The sequence below is a fragment of the Heterocephalus glaber genome, unplaced genomic scaffold (genome assembly GCF_053883595.1).
Source record: "Heterocephalus glaber isolate CG9 unplaced genomic scaffold, H.glaber_assembly_v1.0 deba00001532, whole genome shotgun sequence".
Lineage (NCBI taxonomy): Eukaryota > Metazoa > Chordata > Mammalia > Rodentia > Bathyergidae > Heterocephalus > Heterocephalus glaber.
Genome location: NW_028258330.1, coordinates 35,450,196 through 35,462,054, shown reverse-complemented (window position 1 = coordinate 35,462,054; position 11,859 = coordinate 35,450,196). Strand labels below are relative to the sequence as shown.

Here is an 11,859-nt window from a genome sequence, read left to right as displayed (position 1 = left end):
GTTCATAGATCCCTTCAAGTTATTTTCATGTATGGAAAAAAAGGGTTGAGGTTAATTTTTTATATATTGATACCAGGTGTTCTAGTGCCATTTGCTGAAAACACTATCTCTTCCTCGGCTCTTGAATTGAGTTTATATTCTATAAAATGCTAATTTTAAATAATCTTTCAAAACTCAGTGGACCATATATGTGTGGTTCTATTTCTAGATTCTCTGTTTTATTCAAATGATCTATATGTCTTTCCTTACACCAACACTGCCTTGATTACTATAGCTTTAGAAGAAGTCTTAAAATTAGGTACTAAACATCTTCCAACACTGTTTTTGTTTTTAACTTTTCTAGGTCCTTTGTACTCCTACATGACTTTTAAATTTCAATATCCAATTCTTCATTTATAGCAAGTATACACAGACCTGAATTTTTATATATACCTTGTGTTTTCTAATCCTGCTAAATTCAAGTACAAGTTCTAGGACCTCCTAGAGATTTCTTAGTATTTTCTCTGTAGATGATCATTTCATCTACATATAAAGATTTTGCTTCTGCCATGCCAAGCCTATCCTAGTTGTGTCATTTTATTGCCAGACTATTTTGGTGGGGACTAGGTTCCAAAGTTTAATGGACAGATGCAGAGTAGGCATATCTTCCCTTGTTCCCCACCTTAAGGAGAAAGCATTGTATCTTCTCCATTTATATAAGGGGTTCTCGCTGGAAGTATGGAGTACATGTCTTTAATCTGTTGAGAAGTTTGTGTTCTACTTCTAGTCTCCTGATAGCTTTTACCATGAACAGCTGTAGAATTTAGTCCAATACTTTTTCTCCAACTAGTGACAGGATCATATGGCTTTCTGCTTTCCTCTGTTAAAATGATGACTTTTGGGGGTGGATCTTCCAGTGCTGAACCAACACTGCCATCCCTATAACAAAACCACTTTCTCCATACTGCCAGATCTGACTTCTAAGAATTTGTTTTGTTAAACAAATTTCTATGTTCATACTTTTTTCTTTATTATCTTTATCTAGTTTTAGGATTAGCACAATATTGAGTTCCTAAAATAAGGGGAGAAGTGTTCCTTCTTTTTTCTGCTTTAATTGTTTGATATAATTTATCAGTTAAAATGTTTATGTTCCTGCTGTTGTCATTTAGGTAGGTTTTCAAGCTAGGAATATACTCTCTTTAATAGGTGCTATTAAAATTTTATATTTCCTCCAGAGTTAGTTTCTTTAATTTGTCTTCCAAGGTACTTCTTAGAAGTTGTCAAATTTATTTCAAAACAGATTTTTGAAATATGCTTTCTATATCCTTTTAAATTCTGTAAAATCTGTGGTAATGTCTCCTAGATCTTAATATTGTAATTTAAAAAATGTATAACTGATATTGTGTAACAGGAAGAAAAGGTCCAATAGAGCAGGGGAATTGGGAGGGGTAGGAGAAATGAAAAAAGGAAAAGTAAAAAATGAGAGGAGAGGAAAAAAATGGAAACAAGGTCTTTGCAAATAGGGAAGGGTGGAGGGGGTGAAGGGATAGCAAGGGAAGGGGAAATAAAAGAATCAAGAGACTCATGTAATGGTACAAGATCCCAATGATGAATGTAACTATTTTATACTGAAAATGTACCAATAAACTTAATGGGAAAAAAATAAGATTCGATTCCAGTTGTTGATTCTTTGTAATATTTCCTATGCATTGGGATTTTGTTCATGAACTCTTTGCCTACAGCTATGTCTACTAGAAACTTCATTGGCCTCAACAGACCTTTATAGAATGGTAAAATTTGAAGTTATAAAATACCACAGATATGAAAAAATTTATTTGTTATAAAACATTTCATGTATTCAAAATATACAGTAAAAATAAAAACCTGGGCATCTATCATTTATCATTGAAATATATTACATTGCCTATTCCTTTAGTACGCTTTAAAAACTATAAACATTATATCCCATATCCTCAATAGATGAGGATGTTACATTTTTCTTCCCCCAAGTGAACTAAACCATTTAAGTTGAGATTTCATTATTCCTTTGTGATTTTAATGCATCCTGTGACTCTCTTTTGCCATTTTCTTGGTTTGCATTTACAAAGCATTTTCTCATTTCAAAAATGATAAGAGAATCACTTCTTAAGCTCTCTATATTTTTCTTTTGGTCATTTACATTACCTTATTGGAATGTCTTATAACATTACAATTTATCATTTTTCTACTAATGAACATTATTACTGTGGAATATATATATATAGTAAATATTTTGTATCATATATAAAATGGTCATTTTATGAATCTATAAAAACAAATGAATAATACATACATAAACAATGTACAAACTAAATCAATTAAAGTACTGTGTTGAAGACAAAGAATTGTTTTTCCTATGAAAGGAAAGACAATGGTGTGGAACTTAAAGATTGTATATATTATTATAGTGCGTGCTACTTTGTTATTTTAAAATAAGTACACTAGTGACTAGATATCAACATTGGCAATTCTGAAACCATTAATATATGTATTTTTCTTGTTATTCTGTGATATCATGCTTTATGTATTTCAGTAATTCATAAATTAATTAAAACAGAAACAGAGGACTCTGCAGTCTTGGGTGGTACCTTTTCTCTACTGGAAATATTCATAAATAAGAAAGAGTATCAGCCAAGTATCTGATATTATAAACTAGGACACAAACAACAAATATAATATGAGAAAACTGGCTACATATAATTTCACTTTTGCTCTTTGCTAAATAAATTTTCTAAAATGTTAGTGAAATACAGAGCACCATTCAAAACTAGGAAAGAGTAGATTGCTGTTGAGAATAAAAAGAAACAATTCTTTGGTATTAAGTGTCAGATGAAGACATTAGCAGAATGAAATCTACTCAGATATTGGTTCATAAACAGGAGCAAAGGTGAACATGATGGACAATCAGGCAGACACCTAACAATCTAGTTCTGTTCATTTTCATATCCTCACTTTCTAGTCTCAACTCATAGACAAATGCCTATCACTATTAACAAAAACATAAACCAGCAGGCTTAAGATTATCTTGGTGACAAGGGAGGTGGATTTAATGATTCCTGGTAGTAATGGAGAAACAGTAAAGCTTTATTCTTATGTAACAGGAAAAAATCAGTGAAGCCCCTGCCTCCTGAGCAGGACTAATGGTGCCTGAGATCGGGTCAGATGTGCTGCTTCTGGAAGTGGGCAGGGCTCTTGAGTGGATAACCACAGGCCAACTATGGCCTTTTGTGATGGATGGAAGCTTCAATATCCAGAGCTACTCATTAGTCAAACTCTTTAGTCTCTAATGATTACAGAACACTTAAAATCCTTAGGGAGCAAGTCTGAGCAATAGATAATCTGGCTTTGATTGATTCTCTCCCCTAGAGAAGCCAAGTAGATGCTCCTTTTTTCCCTCCACTCTTTTTCAGATCAAATTCATTTCAAGTACCTTACACTTCTCAACATGTCTTGGTTTTCTAATTAAATTCTACTCTTTATTAACTCTACCCTAATGACAATGTAAGAAAGATCTATACCACATGTGATATTATAGATATGGTATTTTTATGACTAAATATATACAAAACATATGAACTATTCCTCAGTAGTGTATAGAAGCTTCCAGCATACAAGTCTTATCATTCTCAAATTTATCCTTAAGGATTTAACATTTAAAACAGTTGAAAGAAATCATTACCCATGATCTATTCCTGACTGAAATAAACAACAACAACAAAAAACAAAACAAACTTCCCATAGCAAAATACATATAGGAGAATTAAGGTCACCTAGGAAAACTCTTCACTAACATCACACTTAAGGTGAAAGACTGATGGTTCTTCCTAAGATAAAGAGAAAATAAGTCTTAGGCCTCCTTTTTTTTTTTTGGTACCAGGGATTGAACTTGGGTCCTTGTGTTTGTGAGGCAGGTGGCAGAACCACTGAGCTAAATCCCCAGCACAGGCCTCCTTTTTATTACTAATTATACTGGAGGCTCTGGCTAATCATGAAAAAAAAATACATTTAAGCTGAAAAGTAAAATTTATGGCAGTCAATTCAAAAAGTGTTTATGTGTATAAAAAGCTGATGGAATGCAAAAACTATTTTCTAGCTCTAGCTATTTTCAAGTTTGTTTAGTAAGGCTTCAGGATAAAAGGACAACATAAAAATCAACTGCTTATCCATCATAAAGTAAAAGGCATTTTATTACTTTTTAAAAATTTCAGTACTGTACCAACTTTTTCCAGTTTCACCGACATAGGATTAATACCCAGTCTTTTTTACATTATAGACCATTAGTAGAAATTTCTTCTGACTGAGCAGCCAAGGAAAGACGGATTAAAGTCAGAGTGGTGGTCATTGTATTGGAAGTGGTAAGAAGGTTAATAAGGACAAAAAGAAAAAGAAATACAAACTTCCTGTACCAACTAGAGTGGGGAAGAAGAAGAAAAAAACAAAGGGACAAGATGCAGCCAGCAAACTGCCCCTGGTGACAACTCATACTCAGTGCTGCTTAAAACTACTCAAGTAAGAGAGAAGTAAAGACTATCTTCTCATGGAATAAGAATTTATTAGAAATCAGGAACAAATGAAACCCTTAGAAGAAAAGCAAGAAGAGGAAAGGTCAAAGGTGGATGATCTGAGTGGGACCCCAATGTCAGTAGGAACCTCGGAAGAGATCACTGATGACAATCACGCCATTGTGTCTACATCCATGGGGTCAGAACACTATCTCAGCATCCTTTCATTTGTGAAGAATCTTCTGGAACCAGGCTGCTCAGTCTTGCTCAACCACGAAGTGCATGCCATGATTGAGGTGCTGATGCATGATACAGATCCTCTGGTAACAGTGATGAAGGTGGAAAATTCCCCCCAGGAAATCTATGCTGACATTGGTGAATTGGATGGCCAAACCCAGGAAATTAAGGGATCTGTGAAGCTTACTCCCACCCATCCTGATTACTATGAAGAGATGAGTATAAAGCTCTCTGAAGGAGTCATTCTATATGGCTCACCTGGCAGAGGTAAAACCTTGGTAGCCAAAGCAATAGCAAACCAAATTTGGCTCTGAACTTATTCAGAAGTACCTGAGCAATGGGGCCAATCATTTATAGGAATTTTTTCAAGTTGCTGAAGAGCATGCACCATCCATCATGATTATTGACAAAATTGATGCCATTGGGACCAAAAGATATGATTCCAACCATGCCTGCATACCTGGGATGAATCCCAGTTGGTCAGGATGTATGATCTTCTTGATGATATTCTGCATTCAGTTTGACAGTATCTTATTAAGGATTTTTGCATCTATGTTCATTAGTGAGTTTGGCTTTCTCTTTTTCGGTTGTATCTTTTTCTGCTTTTGGGATCAAGGTGATGCATGTTTCCAGGAATGAATTTGGGAGTATTGCTTCACTTTTAAATTTATTGAAGATTTTAAACATTAGTGGCAATAGTTCTTCTTTAAAGGTCCTGTAGAATTCAGCAGTGACGCCATTGGGACCTGGAGTTTTCTTTGCTGGTAAATTTTTAGTTATATTTTCAATTTCACTGATTTTCATTGGCATGTTTAGAATTTTTATATCTTCTTTGTTCAACTTTGGTAATTCATATCTGGGAATCTGTCTATTTCTTCTGTGTTTTCCATTTTAGTTGAGTAAAAGATCTTGAAGTAGGCACTGATGATCCCCTGGATTTCTGCTGAATTTGTTGTGACTTCATACTTTTCATTCCTAATCTCATGCATTTGAGCCTTTTTTTCCTTTTTTTGATGAAGTTGTCTAAGCGTTTATTCTTTTTCTTTATTCTTTCAAAAAACCAACTCTTTGATACCTTTATGTTTTGGAATCATTCTCTTAGTCTCCATTGCATTGATTTCTGTTTTGATTTTTTTTTTTTTTTTTTTTTTTTTGGTACAGGGGATTGAACTCGGGTCCTTGTGCTTGTGCAGCAGGTGGTGAAACCACTAAGCTAAATCCCTGGCCTTCTGCTCTGATTTTTATAATTTCCTTCCTTTTATGAGCTTTGGGTTTTTCCTGCTCTTCTTTTACTGGAAGATTGAAGCTCAGCATCAGGTTGTTTATTTGAACTCGCTCTGTTTTCCTAATATGAGTATTCACTGCTATGAATTTCCCTCATAAGACTGCTTTCACTAGGGACCCATAGATGCTGGTATGTTGTATTAGAATTGTCATTTAATTGTAGAAGCTGTCAAATTTCTTTAATTTCCTCTGTGATCCATTGGTTATTCAAAAGTATGTTCTTCAATTTTTATGTGTTTATGAAATTCTTGCAGTTTCTTTGCTATTGATCTCCAATTTCATCACAGTATGGTCTAATAATATACAGTGGATTATTTCAATTCCTTTCCACCTACTTAATCATGTTCTATGAGCAAGTATGTGGTCTATTTTGGAGAATTACCTGTGTATAGCTGAAAAGAATGTGCATCCTGATTTTCTGGGGTGGAACACTCTGTAAATGTGTGTTAAGTTCATTTGTTCAAGAGTTTGATTGAACTCTACTATTTAATTTCTAATTTTCTGTCTAGTTGATCTACCTATTCATGACAGTGGGGTCTTGAGGTCCCCCACTACTATTGTATTAGTGCTTACTTGATTTTTCATGTCAGTATTTGTTTTATATAGTTGGGCACACGAGTGTTTGGTGCATATATATTTATGATTGTCATATCTTCCTCTTGTATTCTTTCCTTTACAAATATGTACTGTTCTTCTTTGTGTCTCTTAATCAGTATTGGTTTGAAATCCATTTGATCTGCAAGGAAGATTTCAAGATATCTACTCTTGCTTTTTTGTTTTTTGGTTCCTCTCACATGGAATATTGTTTTCCACCCTTTCACTTTCAGTCTATCAGTTTCTTTTTGAATTAAGTGTGTTTCTTTTATGTGGCATATTGTTGGATCTTACTTCTTAACCCATTCTACCAATCTAATTCTTTTCATTGGTGAATTGAGAATATTAACATTGATGTTCACAACTTATATATATTGAGTTATCCTTGTCATGACTTTTTCTTTTTGTTGGAATTTTCTCATTTGGATTTAATTTCTTGCCTTGTCTGATGGATCCATTCTTCTGGGCTTCTTGGGGTTGTGATCCTCATTGTCTTTTCCTAAGATATTGTTTAAAATTTTTTGGAGTGCTGGTGTTGTTCATAAAGTTTCTCAAGTGCTCTTTGTCATGAAGGTATCTTATTTCTCCACCAATTTTGAAAGATAGTTTTTCAGGATACATCAGTCTCGGTTGGAAGGTGTTTTCCTTTAAGGCTTGAAATGCATCACTCCAGGCTCTTCTTGTCTTGAGGGTTTGTGTTGAGGAGTCTGTTGTGATTCTGATGGGCTTTCCTTTGTATGTGATTTGTTTCTTTTCTATAGCTGTTTGTAGAACTTTTTTCTTCTGTTGGGTTTGTTTAATCTTAACTTACATGCCTAGGTATAATTATTTTTTAATCATGGCTAGTTGGAGTCCTATATGCCTCACTTATTTTTTATTTCAGTTTCTTTCCCCCTGCTTAGGAGGTTTTCTCCCATTGCATATGTGTAATTTTTATGTCATTTTCATTCTCTCCTGTTTCTTCATTGACTCCACTCAGACTTATGTTATTCTTCTCTGCATCATCTAGCAGGTGCTGCAGTGCTTTCTCATCATCCCTTACTATTTTTAAGAAATTTTCTTTCCCTGGTAACTAATTGCAGTCCTGTCTTCTATATTTGAAATTCTGTCCTCACAGAATTACACAGCTCATTCTGCTGTGTAATCTTTCATTGGGGTTTTTAATCTCTGGTTATCTGTTTGCATTTGTTTAATGGATTACATTTGTTTCCTATGTTGGGATTCCAGTATGTTCCTCAGCTCCTCTATTTTTATCTCTGCTCTAGATTTATTAATCATATCTTGCACTATGGACACAATCTCTCTTGTTATGTGAGAAATTATTTCTGATTTCATTTTTGTTCCAGATCTTTTTCATTGCCAATTCAAGGAGTCCAGGTTGTTGAGTATCAGATTGTTCCATTTCTTTGACCCTTTTGGTTGCCTTAGATGATCTGGAAGTATGGTTTTGAGTCTTATTTATGTGTCTTCTCATTTCAATAGATCCACCCTGCTGCACCATTTTTAAGGAGACTTTTTGCTCACTCAGTGGTCTTCAGTTCTCAGCAAGCCCCTGAGTGGCCTTTTTTCTGCTGCTCACCACTATGCCAATTCCTTGATTCAGAATGTTGGCCTTCTAGATCCCTGCTCTGTCATGTTGTACAGGTGGGGTTCTACCTTGGACCTGTGCCCACTTGTGATAATATCTGTGGGTGCCTCTGGCTAGGGCCTGCCCCCCTCTGTAGCTGTTGTCTGGGAGAGCATTTGGCTGGGGGTTGTACATCCAAATCACTAGTCTCTGATTTGGCTTCTGGCTGAGGTCTACATGCACCTACAGATGGAATCTGGGCAGGCCTCTGTCTGTTGCTTTTGTGCCTCTGCAGCTCTTTTCCAGATGGGCCTTTGGTTGGGGCCTGTGGGTGCAAGCTGCTGGGGTTGGGGTGGGGCCCTGGCTAGGATCTGACTGCACTGGTGTTGCTGTGGTCCCCACCAGCTTCTAGCTGTGTTCTGTGCACATTTACCTATGAAATCCTGGCAGGCCTGTCTGTTGGATACCTTTTCATGAGTCTAATTCTTTCCAAAACTGGTCATCATGTTTTGTATTGTTTTATTTTTCTCAGCTTCCATTTTATTATTGCCATTGATCATTTTGTTTTTATGTCCATTGCCTTTCTAGTTATATCATCTTTCGGTTTGCTAACCACATTATTGACCTGGGTTTTTTGTGTTGTTTTTTGTCATTTTATATAATTTAGCTGTTTGGATTTTTACTTCCTTCACATTAATTTCACAAAGATAAGATTTGGAAGAGTCGGAAATTTTGGGAGGCATTTTGTTTTTGTCCTCACATTTCTATTCATGGGGGTAGGGGAGTATGTGTTCTGAGGTTTGCAGATTGCTTATAATAGAAACAATTATTTACTATGAAGAACTCTTCAGTGTTTCCTTTTCTATGGTGAACACTGGGCATGGCTATCTATTGTCCTTTGCCCCTGTCCCAAGCTCCAACAATCTTGTTAATTTGGATGGGGAGATTGTAGTGTACTTGGCCAAGTGCCTGCTTCTCTAGAAATGAAACAGTTTTGTTGATAACACTGAGACCATCCAGATATGCTGTGCAGTAAAAACCAATTAATACCAAGAATTATCCCATACTGGCAATAGCAACAATATCAGCAATAATAATAGAGTCATGTCAGACTGGGTACTGATCTACTACAAAAAAAAATTGAAGCTACCACTGCACCACCTTAACCATAGAAAAATGATCTATAATTATAATTTAGACATGAAGATAAACCAAATATTTATATAGATAAATATCTACTAATGCAACCACTATAACATCATTTACAGTAGAAAAGAATTCAACAATAATATCATATGACTAACTAAATATCCTTAATGTATGATAATGCTTAATGTATACTAAATATAAAAAGATTAAGAAAGCTAGAAAAATGCAATGGGTAGGGACTGAGAGAAGGAAAGAAGTAAAATGAGAAAAATAAAGAAATGGAAGAGAAGAAAGGCAGAAAAGTGAAGAAAAGATCCTATTTCATAATAAAAGAAAACTAATTGTATTAGGTAAAGTAACAAAACAATGGGGAAAAAGAAAAATCAGAGAGTAAGTAAAGGAGAAAAAGAGAAAAACACAAAATCCCCGAATCCAATGAAGAAAAAAAAAATAGAAGCCCCTGAAAACTTCTGGGTTTTTGAATGATCATTCTCTTTCCAGATCTGCAGTATTGAAATTTCTCAGGTATTTGGCTGAGATAGCAGATCAATGCAAGTCTTATTTTCTTTTCACACTTGGGTTTTTGTGTGTTAATGCTGAGTCCTGCCTGCCTTTCCCATTGGATGTGGCTGGACAGTGTTCCACCCTAGGGCTGTAGTCACCCTAGCAGCTCTAGTTTCCATGTTCCTCTGTCCAACAAGTCATGGCTTTCTCTGCTGAGCTTTGGGGCCTTTGGGTTTGGTTTAACCCCCTCCCCTCCTCTAGAGGCCACAGTCCATACAGTCCAGGCTGGGGCAATCATCCAAGCCAAGTCATGCTGATGTTCATGTTGATAAATGAAGAAAACAAACACCACTGAATTCTGTGCTGGATATAAAAAGTGGCGCTATGGTTCAGGAAGACCTATGGACTTAATGATAGCATATCCAGATCCAGTCCCTTCTGACAACCTTACATGATTGGCCTGGCTTCTCACTACCTATGGAAGAACACCTGTGTCTTTCTTGGCCTGGGTGTAAAATTCTTGGGGAAAGAGAGCTTTTGTCTAGCTTGTGACTTCTCCATCACCGTTCCTTGTGAACATGTACCACCCTCCCATTCTGGTAGAATGATACCAGTATCTCTCAAGTATAAGTTCTGGAGTTGTTCTGTAGCTCAGTCTTAAACAATTGACAATTTCCAAAATGGTTCCTGATTAAATGGTATCAAATATGGTGGACACTGCACTGGATTTCTTCTACAGCTTTAGCTTGCCTTATGGAAGGAATCACCTTCACAGTAAAACCTCAAACTGTTTTTTGCAGTTTACACTAGCTGTGAGCTTTTCTTGCAGCTATCTCTGCTGGACATGTCTACAGATTCTCTCCAAGTCTGTGACCCTCTCTGGGCTTACATTTTGTCATCAGAGACTCGTTCCCCTACCCTGGAGCCAGGATCAGTTTTCCAGATTACTCTGTGTCCTGTTTTTCCTCTACATTATGCTCCATTTGTCTAGCTTCTCTGAACTTTCTAATTTTCCCATCAGCTCCATCGTAATTCCCAGAGATCTACTTCTTTCTTTTTACCAAGTTGTTTTCCAGATAGCTCATCTCTGGGTATTAGACTGTATTTTTCTTCTGGTCTCTATTTTAGCAATTTTAATCCTCCAAGCAGATTCTCTTGATCTCAGCTCTCTTCCCTTCTCAATAATCCCCCATGCCTCTGTGCTCACTTTCCATAGGGCTCCAGGTGAGTTTCGTATGTCTTGTACTTTAGCTAAAAGTAGTCTTGCCATCGCTTTGCCCAAGGCTATCCTTCACAAAATTATCGATTTTCCTCGTGTGAGCTTGAAAGTATGTGGGGCTCAGAGCCCTCAGCAGCCTTCAGCTGGGGTTGGAAGAGTCTAAGCTGATATGAAAGTTGGGTTTGGGACAGGATTTGTGCTGGCATAAGATTCTCTGGTGTTTGGGAAAGTATTACACAAATACCTGCTCTGAGGAACCACTACTTTAACTTATTTTTTCACATCTCACCAGATGCAATCTGTGGCTCACCATTTGTGGCTCTAGGGCATAAAGCATGCAGCAACAGCTTAGTGGGGATGTGGAAGCTCCCTTGCTCAGAGCAAATTTTGGGCATTGGAAAGGATATCACATCAATCCAGAACTCCCTGGTGTTTGGGAGAATGATAGGGAATAACTTGCTCTGTTGATGCAGGAACTCCCCTCTCACCCTGTATTACTGTCCTACTGGCTGTAAGACAGATCCCCACACATGAGCTCTGTGGTCCCTAGGGCTCTGTGCTTCCTTTTCTAGAATTTAAGAAGTCTCACCCTGGGAGACATTTTTCCTTCTATTTCCCTGGCTGCACTTGGTAGCTCCTTGAGGCATGGTATTCCAAGCTGTAAGTTCAGGAATCCCAATTATTCCTATGCTTTCTTCCATTTAGGTATTTTCCAGGAGCTCATTTGTGATTGTTCAATCCCTGTATACAAAGATACTCTCTGGATTTCCATTTCTTTGGTGTCC

At 36.5% G+C, this 11,859-nt stretch overlaps 1 pseudogene; it reads left to right on the top strand.

Annotated features, from left to right (window-relative positions):
* Positions 1-4,555: 4,555 nt before the first annotated feature.
* On the top strand, positions 4,556-11,237 carry LOC147824765 (26S proteasome regulatory subunit 4 pseudogene; annotated as a pseudogene).
* The last annotated feature ends 622 nt before the right edge of the window (positions 11,238-11,859 follow it).